The sequence below is a fragment of the Bos grunniens genome, chromosome 20 (assembly GCF_055505025.1).
Source record: "Bos grunniens cultivar Pamir isolate PY7600 chromosome 20, Bosgru_T2T1.0, whole genome shotgun sequence".
Classification (NCBI taxonomy): domain Eukaryota; kingdom Metazoa; phylum Chordata; class Mammalia; order Artiodactyla; family Bovidae; genus Bos; species Bos grunniens.
In genome coordinates this window covers 26,078,393-26,098,613 of record NC_141184.1, presented here as the reverse complement: position 1 = coordinate 26,098,613, position 20,221 = coordinate 26,078,393, and positions in this window count along the sequence as shown.

Sequence of the window (20,221 nt, the reverse complement as noted above, 5' to 3'; positions counted from 1 at the left end):
ATCACACTTAAGCTCACCTCTTTTTTCTACAACTTTGTCCTATTGCTTCTTATCTCAGTGGAAAGCAAATTGCAACATATTTCTTCTGGGTGCTGGCTCCATCAATCACCCTTCATATTTCTCATATCTTCACACTTTTATTCTGCTGTTTAGCTCACAAAATGCTCACATCTCTATCCTACAGAGAAATTCTCTCTCCCTAGTATGATATGTTCATCCAAAATATCCTTGTTTTTCCCTAGGATTTTGATTTTTAGAAGAATTATTATACTCCAGGTTTCTCCATTTTCTCACCTGCTCTTTATTGTTTAGCATATTTATACTTTAGTTGTTCCCCCAGTAATCAATTCAATCAATATGTTAAATATTTATTTTGGCAAATCCTGAGGATATTTCTTGTAGACTTTGGATTCTAATGTAGTTCAGTCTCTATCAAGGGAGTGCTACTCACCTTTTCCTAAGATAATTATCTAATAAAGTTGTAAATCTAACTTCTACCATGGAAACTCAATTCTACAACAGGTATCTAGAGGGAAGTTCTACTCTGCTACATTCAACTGCTTGTAGCTCTCCTTAGTTTACACTGTCGCCTCAAGCTCAGAAAGTCCAGAGACCATACTCTTTCATCTTTCATGATATTTTGCTCCCTCAATGTTATCTCAATATTCCCAACTTACACAGCTGTCTAAATCAGGATTAACACAACATTACTCCTATCCTTCTGTCTACAGTTGTCAAGTCCTACCACTTCTGTATTTAATTTGTTTTATCTCTACCTTTTATTATGTTTCTTGTGTGTGTGTGTGTGTGTGTGTGTGTGTTATGGGATCTTAGTTCCCAGATTGGGGATCAAACACACGCCCCCTGAAGTGGAAGGGTGGAGTATTAACCACTGGACCACCAGCGAAGATCCTTCTGCCTATTAGCTCTACCATACTCTGTTCTCACTGATCTCCCATCACTTTAATCTGGCCCTTTCAAATCTCTTCTCTATCTGAATGCTCACATAATCAATGAAAGCAGTTTAGTGCCTTGTATAACCTTCCCATTACATTCAAATTAATGTCTATGCTACTTAATACAGGTTCTTTATCTGGTTGTCAGTTCTTTTATATCCTCACTCATCTCTATGTATTTCCTCAAGATTTTTGACGGTATCACAGAACTTTTGGGTTTTCTTGGATATACCATGTGTTTTCAAAACGTCATACATTTTCATGTTCATCCTTTGATTGCAATGATTATATTCTCAGTAAAATGCCCACTTCAATCATTTCCTCCCCCCTTCTTAGAAAAACTCACCTTCATTTCTAAGGCCTAGTTAAGGTGCTAACTTCCTAGGAAGAATTTGCCATTTAGTTTGAAACCACCCTAGAGTTCATTATTCCAAACTGCATACTTTATAAATGCTCTAGTCTCCCACATGTTATGATACATAATAATTACTTTTAGTAATGCTGATTTATTCACAAAATTACTATTACTATCATCTATTTTAAATCCCTACAAAGAACAGGGAAAATTTAACTAGAAATGAAAATTTAACTAGAAATAAAAATGGGTTATTGTCTTAGTCCAGGGCATGTGATGTGTCAGAATTATACACACACCACACACATATGTATATTTAAAATTATGTATACTTATGCAGTGATGTAATATATTTTTGGTGTTTTATGCAATTATGTATACTTATGTGTTATATATAATTATTCTCCATTCAGAACTTTTTTTTGGTAAGGAATTTACCTTTAGAAATATTGAAATATCTCAGCTTAACAAAAAGCTGACCTCTTCCTAAATAGAAAGGACTTTGTCACAGAGTGTGTTACTGCAGATTCTCCAAGAAGCAGACTCCAAGGAAAGATTTTGCAAGAATTGTATTAGAAGATATCCTGGTCAGAGAAAATGGAGAAGTAGCAGGAAGAAGCTGGGCCAGTCATCAGATCATAATTTAAATTTGATCCAGTGAAGCAAAGAAAGAATGAAAATTGGATGAAAATATTGATGCTAAGTTTAAGCAAGGCTACTGGGGATTTCTTGAGCAAAAGTTCTGTGACTCTCAGGAAGGGACTCATTTATCGATTCGTGCTGCACTCACTTTGGCTTCCACACAAACATGATGATGTATTTCCAAGTATAGCATCCAGAATCCATGTTCATTTATTCTCACTTTTTTTAGATGTCTGAGAGGTGCATTATCATGGCCACCCACTGTGGCAAAACTGGGAAACAAACGCGTTCTCCTGAAGTAGTTATCCAATGGGTCAACAGGAGCGGTGTAAATACCAGCCTGTTGCCAATGATCAATTTATCTCATCTTTCATGGGAAGCACATTACAAAGTGTAAAAAGGTTTCTTGAAGTTGCATTGCAGTTGAAGCCAGAAATACTGAATTTTAGAATGAATTTATCCATCTTCATGAACTGTATAATCCCTTAATCAATTTTATTCTCAGTTAACTTGTATCATATTCTCTAATAGGTACTGATTTATTTAAAAAGCTAGTTGACACATTTCTTCTGAGTAGATAGCTAGGTCGATAAACAAACACAGATACACTCCTATTTCTATATAAAGTAACATTTTCAGGAAACTAGGGTTTCAGTCCTGTATCTGTTAAAATATCATATATATATATATATATATATATATATATATATATGTATATGTATGTATATATATATATTCATTTACTCTTCAATAGAGATGCCATTGCAGTATTTTTCTGAATACTGCAGGTAGTGGGAAACTCAATCCTCTAGATAATTAAAACAGCTACATATGTCTTAGTCCTAAAGCTGAGTGATGTAAAATCATTCACATTACACCTGATTTTTCTTTAAATACAGGGATATCCAACAGATGATTGTTTCCATAATACATAAGGGAAACTAAAGAAGAAACAAAATCATAATTTATTTCTCATAACTTGATGAACTACAAGAAAATGCAGCTTATCTTATCATAAAAATTTAAGGCAAACCATCATGATGAATGCTACAAGTCAGCACTAAGGATCTTGGTAAATTTCAGACAATCTGTTCAAAATATTTTCCATTACACATATTCACTTTGCTCTCATTCTTCCACCTGCTCAAACAAGATTAGCACTTGCTAGTAAAAATAAAAACAAACTATTGAGAAAGAATCAAACACCACTGAATTTATTAGGATAGAGTTGTTTCAGCTAATGTTATTACTTATTCCAAACACTACACTTTTCCAAAATAAGGGCATTTTCTTTAAAAGGGTCTAGAGAACTGTCTGATTTTATACATTCTGGGATCTGACATGTTACAGCATAAATAAATAACTTGGTAATTTCAGTTCTAGTACAACTAAAATTTCATTTCTAATATAATTTCATTTTATTAAATGATACAATTAAATATTTAGTTGCTTACTTACCAAGAATTCTGAATACATAAAATAAACAGCCCATTTGGGATATAAACTATTAACATGTAAATGGCCAGTATTTACATTTTTTCTTATTTTCTTTACTAAATTTTTCAAATATACTTGCATATAAGTTACAGTCTATCTATGCAAAAAATTACAGTGGGTAAATTCACGTTCATCACTGATTGTTTCAATAAATTACTGTGTTCATACTTTATGTGAGAATCTGTTCTAGATTCTGGGGACAAAGCAATAAACCGAAGATAAATTTTCTACCACTAAAAATGAAAGCTAAGATGCACACTGGTTTAAAAATATAGTACAAACTATGGGGGAAGCATATTTGAAAGGAAGTCTAAGGGAAACCTCATTCAAATGAGCATGTGATAGCTTGACTGGTTTTCTCTAGACTGAAGAATGAGAGAGAGAGAGAAATGAACAGAAGGCAGACATACATACACTCAAGATGGAAGCCACACTTTTGTATAACCTAATGATGGAAATGGAATTGCACCACTTTTGCCACATTCTGTCTTTAGATTATAGTCAGGAAGACCACACTTAAGATTAAGGAAACCAAGTTTGTTTTGTTGAGAGAGAGAATAATCAAATAAATGTGAGTAGGCCTTTAAAACCATTATCATTCCTTTACCCTCTACATTTAATTGGGTTTCAGGAAATTTGGCTTTCCTCTTTTGTTTTTTTCTGTTGAGACATAATTGGCATATACGATTGTATAAGTTTAAGGTTTATTTGATCCATTTGTATATTGCAATATGATTATCACCACAGAGAAAACTAATACCTCCTTCACTTCACACAACTATCTTTTTCTGTGTGTCTGGTAAAAACCCAGAAGATATAGTTTTGCTATTCACCTCCTCATTCTTGTTATCTATCAGGCCATGATGTGTTGGTTGCTTCCTTTTACCCAAGTCCACAGCTTCATACAGCAACCTATTCACCCTTTAGATTTTTCTAGGGTGTCTCTCCTTTGTCATTTTTATGCCTATGGGAGGGAAATGCTCTCTGTTACCATTCTTTGCTATTGAATATTGAAAACACTGAAAGTAGATTAAGAATGGTATTACATTCTTGTGTGTACTGATTAATAATATTGCACTAATAACATAATTGCACAATTAGTGTTGCACACATATTACACGAGTATATAATGTAAAAGTATTTACTAATAGAGGAGTAGTGATGAATTGACTGAAGCAACTTAGCATGCAGCATGCATGCATATTAACTACATAAAATGAAATCAAGGCTATTGACAACCAAACAGAAGCCTTCCTTCATCAACTAAAATCTTCTGAGTGCTCCCCTCTTAAATCTTCCTCCTTTCCAGAAATCCTGATACCTATTTTTGTGAATTATGTTGTCTTTTAAAACTGAGCTTGACAACACAGGAGAGAAAGTAGTACAAAGAGAAATCATGACAGTTAATGATTGTCTTCATGAAGTCTTTACAATGGCTCCTTTTATAAGTAACCAAGTGACATATTCAAGAGACTCCTAATATATGACCTTATGAATAGAGAAATCATGACAAATCCTTTAGGATGGCAGACAGGGTTAATTATACCTAAACTTAAAAACTAAAACAAACAAACATACAAACAAAAAACACCCAAGAACTTAGAGTTTCCTGGGTCAAATTCTCCTGATGTCTTACTTCCTTTTCTAGAGAAACAACAACTTCAAGTTCTAGCAAAAACTAGTAGGTTCCACTTTAAGCAATATCTCAGAGCAAAAATAGCCCAGGATCCTTATTCACTTTTTCCTCTATGATTCTTTCTGCTGCTTCTCAGAAAAGCTCTCATCATGCCAACTCCCTTATTTAAATTCCTCTGACTCCTCCTCTACTCTCATGCCTACCACCCCACCCAACGCACAAACTCCTCCTTCCTGGTAGATGACCCCAACTTTGTCTCTGATTCCCTCTCGCTTCCAGTCCCTTGCTACCTTCACTCCACCTCTAAAAGTTGTTACCTACAAATTGACACTTGCCATCTACCTCTACACATGAGCTGCTGCAACTGCTCACCTTCAACACCCCCTGAAAGGAGTTCAGGGTGGAGATCAGGAATGAAACACTGTCCTCTGGGAAAACTGTCACAACAGGTCTTTAGATAGTTATTTTCAGGAGACAATATTATGAGCCCAGTTCTTGCATCTTGTCGTATCTGCTGCTGCTGCTGCTGCTAAGTCGCTTCAGTCATATCCGACTCTGTGTGACCCCACAGACAGCAGCCCTCCAGGCTCCACCATCCCTGGGATTCTCCAGGCAAGAACACTGGAGTGGGTTGCCATTTCCTTCTGTAATGCATGAAAGTGAAAAGTGAAAGTGAAGTCGCTCAGTCATGTCTGACTCCTAGCAACCCCATGGACTGCAGCCTACCAGGCCCCTCCATACATGGGATTTTCCAGGCAAGAGTACTGGAGTGGGGTGCCACTGCCTTCTCCATGTCATATCTAGAAAAGCACTAAAATCCTTCATGGTAATGTCTGCTCCTTGTGACTAGCAGTAACCTTCTGAACTCCCAAAAGTAAAGGCTCAGCAGCCATTGCCTTCTTCTTCCTTCCTGTGCTGTCCTTCCTAGGGGATAGGCAGGATCCGGTCCCATTACTTCATGGCAGATAGATGGGGAAACAGTGGAAACAGCAACAGACTTTATTTTGCGGGGCTCCAAAATCACTGCAGATGGTGACTGCAGCCATGAACTTAAAAGACGTTTACTCCTGGGAAGGAAAGTTATGACCAACCTAGATAGCATATTAAAAAGCAGAGACATTAATTTGCCAAAAAAGGTCCATCTAGTCAAGGCTATTTCCAGTAGTCATGTATGGATGTTAGAGTTGGACTACAAAGAAAGCTGAGCACTGAAGAACTGATGCTTTTGAAGTGTGGTGTTGGAGAAGATTCTTGAGAGTCCCTTGGACTGCAAGGAGATCCAACCAGACCATCCTAAAGGAAATCAGTCCTGAATATTCATTGGAAGGACTGATGCTGAAGCTGAAACTCCAATACTTTGGCTACCTGATCCAAAGAACTGACTCATTTGAAAAGACCCTGAGGCTGGGAAAGATTGAAGTAGGAGGAGAAGGGGATGACAGAGGATAAGATGGTTGGATGGCATCACCGACTCAATGGACATGAGTTTGAGTAGACTCTGGAAGTTGGTGATGGACAGGGAGGCCTGGTGTACTGCAGTCCATGGGTTCGCAAGGAGTCAGACACGGCTGAGCGACTGAACTGAACTGAGTGATGGATTAAGCATATTATAATATTCTGTTTTTCTTAAACTCTGCCTGTACCTATATGAATTGACCCTTAGCAAAATTCTCTTCACATTACTTAGAGTACAATGTCTGCTTTCTACAAGGTTTCTAACTGATGTAACAATTAAGAAGGCAGATCTTAGACCCAGATGAACTTGAGATTTTAAGCTAAGCTTTATGTTACTTAATAGCTACGTGATATGGGAAAGCTTCTGAAGTTTCTGATGCCTCAATTTCATTTTCTAACATGTGTAATAAAAGTTTACTAAGCATCCAACACTGCTTAGACACTGAAAAAGTTACAAATCAATTCACATAACCCTTAGTATAGTCCCATGATGCTGATCAATTATTGTTCGTTTTTGATAGTTTTCAGTAGCTAATGAACTCAACAGAGTTTACAGCCATGTGAATTGAAATCTTCTGACCCTATAGCACATGCTTGCCCACTGCCCTGGGTCATAGTGCCTCCATCAAATCACTGATGTGAGAAATCAATATATTCACAAGAGTAAAGAGCTTAGAGAAGCTCTAAGCTCTAAGATGCTCTAAGTCGGTCCTCAGTAAATGTGAGTTCTTCCAATCGATGATTATAATTTTCTCTCCTACTGAAATAATTTAGCCACAGAATAAAACTAATATATTTGTTTCAATAACAAGTTTTCTCTTAACTAGAAATATAGATCAATGGAATAAAATAGAAATCCCAGAGATAAATCCACGCACATATGGACACCTTATCTTTGACAAAGGAGGCAAGAATATACAATAGATTAAAGACAATCTCTTTAACAAGTGGTGCTGGGAAATCTGGTCAACCACTTGTAAAAGAATGAAACTAGACCACTTTCTAACACCATACACAAAAATAAACTCAAAATGGATTAAAGATCTAAACGTAAGACCAGAAACTATAAAACTCCTAGAGGAGAACATAGGCAAAACACTCTCTGACATACATCACAGCAGGATCCTCTATGACCCACCTCCCAGAATATTGGAAATAAAAGCAAAAATAAACAAATGGGACCTAATTAACCTTAAAAGCTTCTGCACATCAAAGGAAACTATTAGCAAGGTGAAAAGACAGCCTTCAGAATTGGAGAAAATAATAGCAAATGAAGCAACTGACAAACAACTAATCTCAAAAATATACAAGCAACTCCTAGAGCTCAACTCCAGAAAAATAAACGACCCAATCAAAAAATGGGCCAAAGAACTAAATAGACATTTCTCCAAAGAAGACATACAGATGGCTAACAAACACATGAAAAGATGCTCAACATCACTCATTATCAGAGAAATGCAAATCAAAACCACTATGAAGTACCATTTCACACCAGTCAGAATGGCTGCGATCCAAAAGTCTACAAATAATAAATGCTGGAGAGGGTGTGGAGAAAAGGGAACCCTCTTACACTGTTGGTGGGAATGCAAAGTAGTACAGCCACTATGGAGAACAGTGTGGAGATTCCTTAAAAAACTGGAAATAGAACTGCCTTATGATCCAGCAATCCCACTGCTGGGCATACACACTGAGGAAACCAGAAGGGAAAGAGACACGTGTACCCCAATGTTCATCGCAGCACTGTTTATAATAGCCAGGACATGGAAGCAACCTAGATGCCCATCAGCAGATGAGTGGATAAGAAAGCTGTGGTACATATACACAATGGAGTATTACTCAGCCATTAAAAAGAATACATTTGAATCAGTTCTAATGAGGTGGATGAAACTGGAGCCTATTATACAGAGTGAAGTAAGCCAGAAGGAAAACCATAAATACAGTATACTAATGCATATATATGGAATTTAGAAAGATGGTAAAAATAACCCGGTATACGAGACAGCAAAAGAGACACTGATGTATAGAACAGTCTTATGGACTCTGTGGGAGAGGGAGAGGGTGGGAAGATTTGGGAGAATGACATTGAAACGTGTAAAATATCATGTAAGAAACGAGTTGCCAGTCCAGGTTCGATGCACAATACTGGATGCTTGGGGCTAGTGCACTGGGACGACCCAGAGGGATGGTATGGGGAGGGAGGAGGGAGGAGGGTTCAGGATGGGGAACACATGTATACCTGTGGCGGATTCATTTTGATATTTGGCAAAACTAATACAATTATGTAAAGTTTAAAAATAAAAAAAAAAAAAGAATCCGCCTGTAATGTGGATGACCTGGGTGCGATCCCTGGGCTGGGAAGATCCCCTGGAGAAGAGAAAGGCTACCCACTCCAGTATTCTGGTCTGGAGGATTCCTTGGGGGTCACAAAGTGTCGGACACAACTGAGCAACTTTCACTTCACTTTATCAGATCATCAATGAAAAATTCCTCAACAAATTTGAATTGTGCTCCGCATAAAACTCTAAGTTGATTTACTGAAGGCATAAAAGAGTTCACATGCACTGCATAGCTGTCCTTAATAATGTCAATGCATTGTAATTAGAGCTTTTACTTGCAAAAACATAAAATAATTTTTCTGCTTTTTTTGTGATATATATTTTTTAAAGAGCATCTTGTCACTACAGCAACACAGTAATGTTTCACTCACAAATTTCTGAACCACTAATTTATAATGCAAAGTTTAAAGAATATAGATTCTTTTTCTCTTAGTCTCTAAGAGAATAGAAGCCTACAGTCTGTGGGGGCATCACAGGGCATATTACTCCAAGTTATAAGATGGCAATAGAGAAAATTTCCTTTGACTAAGGCCAATTAAAAAATGCAGATGACCAATGACACTCCCCACTCTATCTCATCCCAGCTGTTTTAATTTTTTTTTAATTTTTAATTGGAGGATAATTGCTTTACAATGCTGTGTTGGCTTCTGTCATACTACAATGCAAATCAGTCATGATACCCCTCCCTTCTTGAGCCCCCCTCTCTGCTCCCATCCCACCTCTCTAGGTTGTCACAGAGTGCCAGGCTATTTAACAGCTTCCAACCAGTTATCTATTTTACACGTGATACCCTGTATATGTCATGCAACTTTCTCAATACCTCAACTTTCTCAATACTCTCCTTCCCCTGCTATGTCCACAAGTCCATTCTCTATATTTGTGTCTCCAGTCCTTTCCTGAGAATAGGTTCAGCAGTGCTATTTTTCTAATTTCATATATATATATATATATATATATATATATATATATACACACACACACATATATGCATTAATATATATATTTTCTCTTCCTGACATACTTCACTCTGTATAACAGACTCTAGGTTCATCCACCTCACTACAACTCACTAACTCTCAGCTCCTAAAATCTCTCCAGCCCTTTGTCTTGGCCTGTGCACTTTCCCTTACTGCCTAACAACAAAACCAACTGCTATTGGCTTATCTGTCTGATGTGATAGTTTTCCTTAACATAGATCAGGCTATTAGAAATACATGTGAAACCTGGTTTCTTGGAGGGAATGACTTCCATTACATATTTCAAAGAGTGCAGTTTTGTCTGTCTCCTGAATACGATCTATATGCTCACATTCTGGCTGAGTCAAACATTATGCTCAAGTTTTTTTCACTGAAGGCTGAACAATTTTTATTAGAACCACTAGTGTGATACTGGCCCAAGTTCTCAACTATAGAGGGTTTTCAGTTGTACCATAGTCAATTAAGGAATTTATTTTTGTTTGCTTACAATGCAAATAATTAAATGCACATTTGCACTCATCAAGGAATTGTCATGGAATTTTAAAATATAGATGTATTAGATAAATAATTATAAGTACTAGGATTATGAAATAAAAGTAAAAAGAGTTATGGAATTTCAAATTAGAAGGGATATTTAGTGGTTTTTTAAAAAATAATGTTAATTTCGAGGCATTAATTTGTATGATCTTTCTTGGTAGAGAGTGTATCTTCATATGTATCTTCTAGCCCTAAGAAAAGTAAATCTGGTGCTAATGGCATTATAGTTGTTAAGCAGCATATACACATTAAATAGCTTCTTCTGAAATTTTTATCAATTGGTCCTTTTTTGTTTTAACCCTTCAAACTATGTATATAAAAGGCATGTAGTTTTCCAAGTGAAGAAAAACAAAATACATGCATGCTGTTGTGTCTGATTCTTTGTGACCCCGTGGACTATAGCCTGCCAGGCTCCTCTGCCCATGGGATTTCCCAGGCAAGAATACTGAAGTGGGTTGTTGCCATTTCCTCCTCTAGGGGATCTTCACAACCCAGGGATCAAACCTGCATCTCCTGCATTGACAGGTGGATTCTTTAATTGAGCCACTTGGGAAACCCTTCCAAGTAATGTTTTAAAAATATTTGGAATATTTATCTCCCTACTTCATGCTGTCTGCCTAACTAATTCTTCCACTCTCCTCATCCTTTCCCCAAAGAAAACTATATTTCCTCAAAGGCAACATCCATGCACTACTTTAAATATTCTTTATAAGATTATTATTTATTTTACTAAGACTCTTCCAAATAAAATAGCCTAAAATTTCCTATCATTATTTTTAAAATGTTGTAGTCAAAATTAAGTGTAACATCTGAGTATAATTTGAACAGAAATAACACATACACAATTGAGTTCTGTTTTACTTCACAGACTGAGCTTGAGTGATTAGCCTTCTTGAAAGCCACATCACAGGTTAACTCATATGAATTTACTGAGCTATGAATCCTGAGATATTTTTGTCATATGCTGATGTTAGCTCAGTACCTACAACATTTGCAATTTGGATATAAGTATGGTGCCCTCCATGTGAATATCTCTACTGCAGTTCATTTATTCAATTCAGCCCATCATTACAGGATATAGCAATCATTTCTGGATCATAATTTTTCTGCAGTGCATTCACTAGCCTTTCAAGTTTTCAGTGACCCATGCATCTAATGAACATATTAGTTTCCTCCCTATTTGCTTATCCAAGTTACTGATTAAAATGTTGAACAGCACACCACTGAAGACACAATTGTGAGGCCTCTATCCAAAACAGTATCAGTCTTCCAATCTGTTTTGGTATTGTCTACCTTTTAATGACTTATTAATGGACCTAATTAATGGTCTTTGCATTTAGACTTTCAAATAAAGTGTGTTTACTGACAATAAACAGTGAGCCCATTTCTTTTTTTTTTTTTAATTAACTTTTCATTTTTTAAGTGTTTTGACTGCACAATGCAGGATGTGGGATCTTAGTTTCCCAACCAGGGATTGAACCTGTGCTCCCTGCAGTGGAAGCATGGCGTCTTAAACACTGAAGCACTAGGGAAGTCCCTTTACGGCAGTTAGTTTTTTTTGTTTTTCAGTGTCTTGGGGTGCATGCCTCATGGCATATGGAATATTAGTTCCCCAATCATGGATTGAACCCATACCCACTGCTGTGGAAGGGCAGAGTCTTAACCACTGGCCCACCAGAGAAGTCTGGAGAATGTTCCTTTTTATTAAAAAGATTTCTCAAAAAAAATAATTGCCTATCACATTTCTTATATGGCTTTCCTTGAATGTCTAAAAAACAGAAGTAGGAAAAGGAAATGACAGAGTTTTAATAAAGTACATGTTTATGGCTCACTCTAACCTTCGGTCCCAGACAAACTTGAATTTATGTCTATGGTTATATGCATATGGAAATAAATGCATTTGGGAGAATAATTATGTTTACCCATATTAAAAGTTTATTATGAGCTTCACAAGGCATTTTCTGTCCCCTCCTAAAAAGGCCGTCTCTTAAAGCTTGAAATAGTCTCCCAATTTCAATATATCCAAGAAGGAGAAATTCTGATATTTATCAAAAGCACCAGATGATCAAAAGTGATAGGGTACATTTTTCCAAAGGAAGAGAAAAGTACACACAAATGTTAGAAAATTATCTTTAACTCGTGATATAGTCTGCTTCAAATATAGTTGAAAGTATTCTTGAATTCTATCATCCCCACTGCAGTGCACCTTGAACTTAAACAGTCCTGTACCAAAGTCTTTATCACTTACTCTGTGACTTCGGAGGGTACTTGAGTTATTTTACCTTTATTCTAACTGTGACTTTGGAGGGCACATGAGCAAGAGAATTCCAGAGACAAATATACTTCTGCTTCATTGACTACACTAAAGCCACTGACTGTGGATCACAACAAACGGGAAAATTCTTCAAGAGATGGGAATACCATACCACCTGACCTGCCTCCAGAGTTATCTGCATGCAGGTCAAGAAGCAACTGTTACAACTGGACATGGAACAATGGACTGGTTCCAAATTGGGAAAGGTAAGTACATCAAGGCTGTATATTGTCACTCAGCTTATTTAACTTATATTCAGAGCACATCATGGGAAATGCCAGGCTGGATAAAGCACAAGCTGAAATTGCCAGGAGAAATATAATCAATAACCATAGATATGCAGATGACACCACCCTTACGGCAGAAAGTGAAGAGGAACTAAAAAGCCTCTTGATGAAAGTGAAAGAGAGTAAAAATGTTGGACCACAAGATCAAACAAATCAATCCTAAAGGAAATCAATCCTGAATATTCATTGGAAGGACTGATGCTGAAGCTTCAGCTTCAGCTTCAGCTTCAGATGGCCAGTACATTGGCCATCTGATGGGAAGAATTGACTCATTGGTAAAGATCCTGATGCTGGGGAAAATTGAAGGCAGGAGGAGAAGAGGACAGCAGAGGATGAGATGGTTGGATGGCATCACCGACAAGATGAACATGAGTTTGAGTAGGCTCCAGGAGTTTGTGATGGTCAGGGAAGCCTGGCATGCTATAGTCTATGGGGTCACAAAGTGACAGGACTGAGCAACTTAACTGAACTGAACTGAGCTTCGTAGGGTTGGATTTTCTCATCCTTAAAAGTAAGATATTATGATGTTGATATATGTGTGTGTGTGTGTGCTCAGTTGTTCAGTCATGTCTGACTCTTTGCAACCCCATGTACTGTGGCCTGTCAGGCTCCTCTGTCTATGGAATTTTCCAGGCAAGAATACTGGAGTGGGTTGCCATTTCCTACTTCAGCAGATTTTCCCAACCCTAGGATCAAAACAAAGTCTCTTGCTTCTTCTACATTGGCAGGCAGATTCTTTACCACTGAGCCACTTGGTAAGCCCTTCATATATATATATATATATATATATATATATATATATATATATATATATGACATATATATACATAAATATTTAAAAGTACGTATTTGTAAAGACCTATCTTACAAAGATTTGTAAGCATAAAATATTAGAATGAATATAAATGAATGTAACCCTGACAGAAGAGAAATATAAGAAATATTTTTCAATGTGTTCTCAAACCTTGTAGTTGTTTTTATTTTATTTTTAAAGGCTGTTTCATGCTGTCCTTCTTTCTTTCCTGTTTATAAGAGGGTAGGGCTCAGGAGCACCTTCTTCTATCTTGGAAACTGGTGGGAATATTGCAAAACATGGAGCACACCCAAATCCAGGAAAAACTTTCATATTTTAACTGTTCACCTGATCACATCTTTGCTCTCAATTACTGTATAAAATGTGTATTAAAAGGTTTAATGTTTGAGGACTCTTTATTGTGATCCCTGGAGGTCAAGATAATACCTTGAACATAGTAAACTTAACTTGTTCATTGGATTTAACAGATGTTTTGCCAGTGATACACTGAAAGGTGAAGTTTAAAAAACAATATCTCACATTCTATCAGTATTTAAGAAGGAAAAATAAAAATAATAGGCACATAAGAAACTACTCAGACAAGAGGAAATTAATTTGGCTTGAATCACTGTTCATTTGAAAATGGTCAAATACAGAAATTAGCTAAGTATACACACTGATTGCAACCTGATCAAATTTATATCATGATTTATATAAATATTTATATTTTACTTATTTTTATTCAATTTCATAAAAAGAAGTTATCATAGCTTAGGTTTCAAATCTATTATTACTGAAGAGTAGCAGCGTACAGGTGTAAGGAATCAGTCCATTTAGTCACTCAGTCCTGTCCGACTGTTTACGACCCCATGGATTGCAGCACACCAGGCTTCCCTGTCCATCAGCAACTCCTGGAGCTTGCTCAAATTCTTGTCCACTGAGTCAGTGATGCCATCCAGCCATCTCATCCTCTGTTGTCCCCTTTTCCTCCTGCTTTCAATCTTTCCCAGCATCAGGGTCTTTTCCAATGAGTCAGTTCTTCACATCAGGTGGTCAAAGTATTGGAACTTCAGCTTCAGCATCAGTCCTTCCAATGAATAGTCAGGACTGATTTCCTTTAGGATTGACTGGTTTGATCTCCTTGCAGTCCAAGGGACTCTCAAGAGTCTTCTCCAAAGAAGTAAAGACTAGGATTCAGGGATGACCAGAGGGATCGTATGGGGAGGGAGGTGGGAGGGGGGTTCAGGATGGGGAACACGTGTACACCCACGGCAGATGCAAGTTGATGTATGGAAAAACCAATACAATATTGTAAAGTAAAAAATAATAATAATAAAAGATTTAAAAAAATAAAAATGGAAATAGGCAGAAATCTCCAGATTTGGGGTTATATTAGAATGTAGAACAATATATATGGGCACTCTAAGCAACATAATTCTTTAAGAAGTCAAAGGCAACATTCTTTATCATTTTTCTTGATGACTCTTAGCATACTGAAACATCAAAACCTTTATCACAGGACCAAAGAACTCAGATGATTCAGTGCTAAAGTAGCTTCTCTCAGTAAAGATCATGCCATGAGAATATATAGCACACATTATTGAAATAACTGTGATGAAAGCACAGTCCCAGGTATTTCTGCCACTGTTTCCAAGCACCATATGCTTATGCCAAGGAAGTCACTCTTTAGCCCTGGATCTTTATCTGTCCTTTCAACACTGTGAATTAGACAAGCTTATTTATATAGTTATCAGAATTTGTATTCCTTAATCCATGAAAACCCTAAGAAACCTGCCAGTTGCCCACTTTTCCTGCTGTCCTCCTAGTGCTTTATTTACTTTTCAAACATTAAAAACTGTACAGTGTGCTGTGAATTATAGATGCTAATTTAAAATTGCAAAAATGAAAACTCTAGATCATTTATTTATTCACATATTCAAGAAGAAATACTTGGCTTTACAACACAGATAATCATTTCTATGTCTGCCTCTCCCCACAAAGAGTTTTCTTAATCTACTGGTCTTCATTTACAATCTTATTTCCAGAACACAAAATCAGGCATGGAAGATGCTCAGTAAATGTTAGGAGAACTAATTAAATGAGTTCTCAAAATGAATTTCAAAATGCATAACTTCTGCATCCTACAGGATTGTTCTAAGTGTCATAGTTAATTGAGACCCTATATTTAGAAATTTTGCTAATTTAAAGGCACTGTACAAATGTGAAAGCAGGACTGTCTTGTCTTGAATATGGGTTCATTAGTTTTTACAATATGCCTGTGGAGCTGTATATCTTCACGAAATTCAAGAACAGATCTTTGCAGCATTCTTTCTGCTCTCACAGAACCAACCCAAGCTGGACTCTCAGACTTCCCTGACTGTACTTTATAACAAGGCAAATATAGTTTTCATTCATTTCACATATTCTGCCCTTTTCCACCTCTGTTCCTTTACTTAAATTGTCCTTGACATTTGGAGCAAACTAATCCGTGCATCCTTTCCGTTTCACAGTCCTATCTTCCGTAGGCACTCCGTGAAATTTTGCTTATTCAGAGAGCAGCCCCTCATTAACCCAGGCTCACAAGCCTTCTTCTCACTCATCAGAGAGAACAATCAATTCTAATTTACATGCAAAGGAATCTCTGGCCAGCAGTGCTGTGGGAAACCACAGTTTTGCCTTTCACAGTTTTGGGAAAACACTGAATGATATTTAGCCCCAAATTTCAAATCTGCAGTTTTCATATGCTTGGTTCATTTTGGTTCACTTGAAGGATCAGAAAAAAAGTAAGATATCTTTCAGGCTATGGCATATACTACAGAGAAAGACCATCTGAGATCTGTCTGTTTTCGTAATACCCTGTATATGATTAAGTCCAAGCCCAGAATTCACGCCCTTGACATGGTGATAGTTCCTTTAAGTTTCATATATGTCTGTGATAACTGATGACACTATAAGGGAAAGTATAAGTGCAGAGCTATATCAAGTGAGTAAGACCAAGACCACCTCGTTCAATGCATAAGGCATAGATGGAGGAATTATCTTAAAAATAATGATGCTGAAGCTAGCAGGAGGTCATCAGGAATATTTCTGAAGCTAGCACATTCTAAGAATTTTATTTAATTTTGCAGTATTTTGTGTGTGTGTGTGTGTATAAATTGTGTGTAATGGTCTCATTATTTATTAATTTGCTTGTTTACTTATCCCCAAATGCAGAATCATGTGACACATTTTAGATTACTTTTCTGCTTTGATGAAATAGATGATTGTCACTCACAGAAGACAGAAGAGAACAACCAGTTTCATCACAAAAGCTTGATATAACTGTAAAATATGAATTGCTTTATCATTCATTAGAAAAATTAAAGTGATACAAAATACTATGGGTAACAATTTACATTTGTTACTTAGTATGCAAAGCAACCCTAGGACATGGCTCAACTAGTTTTCAATTTGCTAAAAAATTACTTCAATCAAAAGAAAGACTGTCATAATTTTAATTGACTATATATTAAATCAAAGTGCTATGGGATCCACAGTCCAGATTACTAAAAATAAAGTCCAGGCCATCGGGTATTTTTATTTCCAACTACAAATGATAAAACCAATGCTGATGTTTTTGTGTAGGTCTTTCAAAGTGGTAACTTTGAAAGCATTACATACATTAAATAGAAAAATATGATAAACTAGGCAAAAAGGCTAAAGCAAACAAATCCTCTGGTTCTCTTTGTTAGCTCATTAATACGATTTTCACTAAGACTTCATACACAAATTTTTGAAGTGAGCTTTGACTTGAGATTGATGTGAAAATACTTTTTACACATTGCCGTCCATCTAGGCTTTCAGGTTCATTTTGAAAAAATGGCAATAAAGAAACTGTACACTCTGTACTGAACATAATCCCTGTGGGTGTCAGTGTGCCAGCTGGGAGTGTGTAATCGCTTTGCAAAGCCAAGAAGCAAATCTGTATTGTCACATCTTACATTACAGAATTCATACTTAAGTACATTCCTTGGAGAATTATTGTCTTTATGTATAACTGTAAAATGTGTATATATGGATCTCTAATTATCAGAGTCTTCGGTCATGGTTTTGAGTTGAGAACCTTCTGGAATGTTAAAGAAACATGGCTACTGCTGATTTCACATGTATTTTGCTTGCATCTTTCCAAGGAAAAAAATGCAAATCAGTAGTTGGATGCTAAGCAATAATCTAATAACCTGCTGCTGCTGCCAAGTCGCTTCAGTCGTGTCTGACTCTGTGCGACTCCATAGACGGCAGCCCATCAGGTTCCCCTGTCCCTGGGATTCTCCAGGCACCAACACTGGAGTGGGTTGCCATTTCCTTCTCCAATGCATGAAAGTGAAAAGTGAAAGTGAAGTCACTCAGTCGTGTCCGACCCTCAGTGACCACATGGACTGCAGCCTACCAGGCTTCTCCGTCCATGGGATTTTCCAGGCAAGAGTACTGGAGTGGTGTGCCATTGCCTTCTCCAAATCTAATAACCTAGTTCTATACAAATTATACTGAATGGGTAGGAGTGTACACAAAGATAGAAAAAAAGAGGAAAACAAAACCAAATAAATGCTTGTATGAAGCTTCAGCATATTTTTATAGAAAAAGCTTAAAAAATACAGAAAAGGATTAGTTTATTAAATGTTAGCAATATAATTTATATAATTGTTTCACTGATAAATAATAGTTTTCTGATAAAAAGCAAAATGTATTTTACCTATATTTGTTATTACACAATAAAATAATATGAGTCTAACTCACTTATATATGTGTATGATCATCCCTAATGAATAAAATTAATATGAATTCTGAAATATCCATAAAGTAAAAATAAATAACTACTGTTTTTATCCCCAAAATCCAAGGATAAAAATATATGCTATTTATCACATTGAAAGATTAAAGAGGAAAATTATAAAATATTACTTTGTGAATTCACAGAAAAATAACTCAATCACAAGTAACACAATTTAAGGGTTTTTTTTCTGAAAGCTAAGCATTTATTGAATATTTTTTATCCAAATAAAGATCTTCCAATAAAAGCCTACATACTACTTAAGATGCCATTTTTAATTCACTGGGTAATCTAGAGAATTTTTAAAATAGGCATAAAATTTGAAATTAAAAAGACAAAATATTACTAGCAGCTGAGGAAATACTGGTTTACATAAAATGTCTTTGATAGTTTATTTATTATTAGAATCAGTATGAAAGTCTGACTCTGCTCAAACTCATGTGTATTGAGTCAGTGATGCCATCCAACCACCTCATCTTATGTTATCCCCTTCTCCTCTTGCTTTAGTCTTTCCCAGTATCAGGGTCTTTTCCAATAAGTCAGCTTTTCACACCAGGTGGCCAAAGTATTAGAGCTTCAGCTTTAGCTTCAGTCTTCCAATGAATATTCAGGGCTGATTTCCTTTAGGATTGACTGGTTTGATCATCTTACTGTCCAAGGGACTTTTAAGAGTCTTCTCCAACACCACAGTTCAAAAGAATCAATTCTTTGGTGCTCAGTCTTCTTTAAAGTCCAACTCTCACATCCATACATGACTACTGGAAAAACAATAGCTTTGACTTTGTGACCTTTGTCAGCAAAGTGATGACTCTGCTTTTTAATATGCTATCTAGGTTGGTCATAGCTTTTCTTCCAAGGACGAAATGTCTTTTAATTTCATGGCTACAATCACCATCTGCAGTGATTTTGGGAAAGACTAGAGCTCTTTTCAAGAAAATTGGAGATACCAAGGGAATATTTCATGCAAAGATGAGCAAAATAAAAGACAGAAATGGCAAGGACAGTATAAAAGCAGAAGAGATTAAGAACAGGTGGCAAGAATACACAGAAAAACTGTACAGAAAAGGTCTTAATGACCCAGATAACCATGATGGTATGGCCTCTCACCTAGAGCTAGACATCCTGGAGCGTGAAGTCAGGTGGGCCTTAGAAAGCAGTACTACAACCAAGCTAGTGGAGGTGATGGAATTTCAGCTGAGCTATTTCAAATCCTGTAAGATGACACTGTTAAAGTGATGCCCTCAATATGCCAGCAAATTTGGAAAACTCGGCAGTGACCACAGGGCTGGAAAACATCAGTTTTCATTCCAATTCCAAAGAAAGGCAATGCCAAAGAATGTTCAAATCTCAATAGGTCTCAAATATAGTGCTGTGTGGAAAAGTTTAAAAAAATGCAATTAAATATTCTACTTTTGAAGGCATGCTTACCAGGAAATTATCTTTTTGAAAGTAGGAAGCAAGCATAATAATTTGAACAACCTTAAATGTTAGTTACTATGTAATAGTACCTTTTTGGTCCTGCCACAGTTGTCTGCATATCAGCCAAGTGGAAAGAGGTGGAGACTGTTCCACCCAGTTATTCAGAGATCATGCTTCCTTAGATCATGAGGTTCTGTAACTTAAATTCAG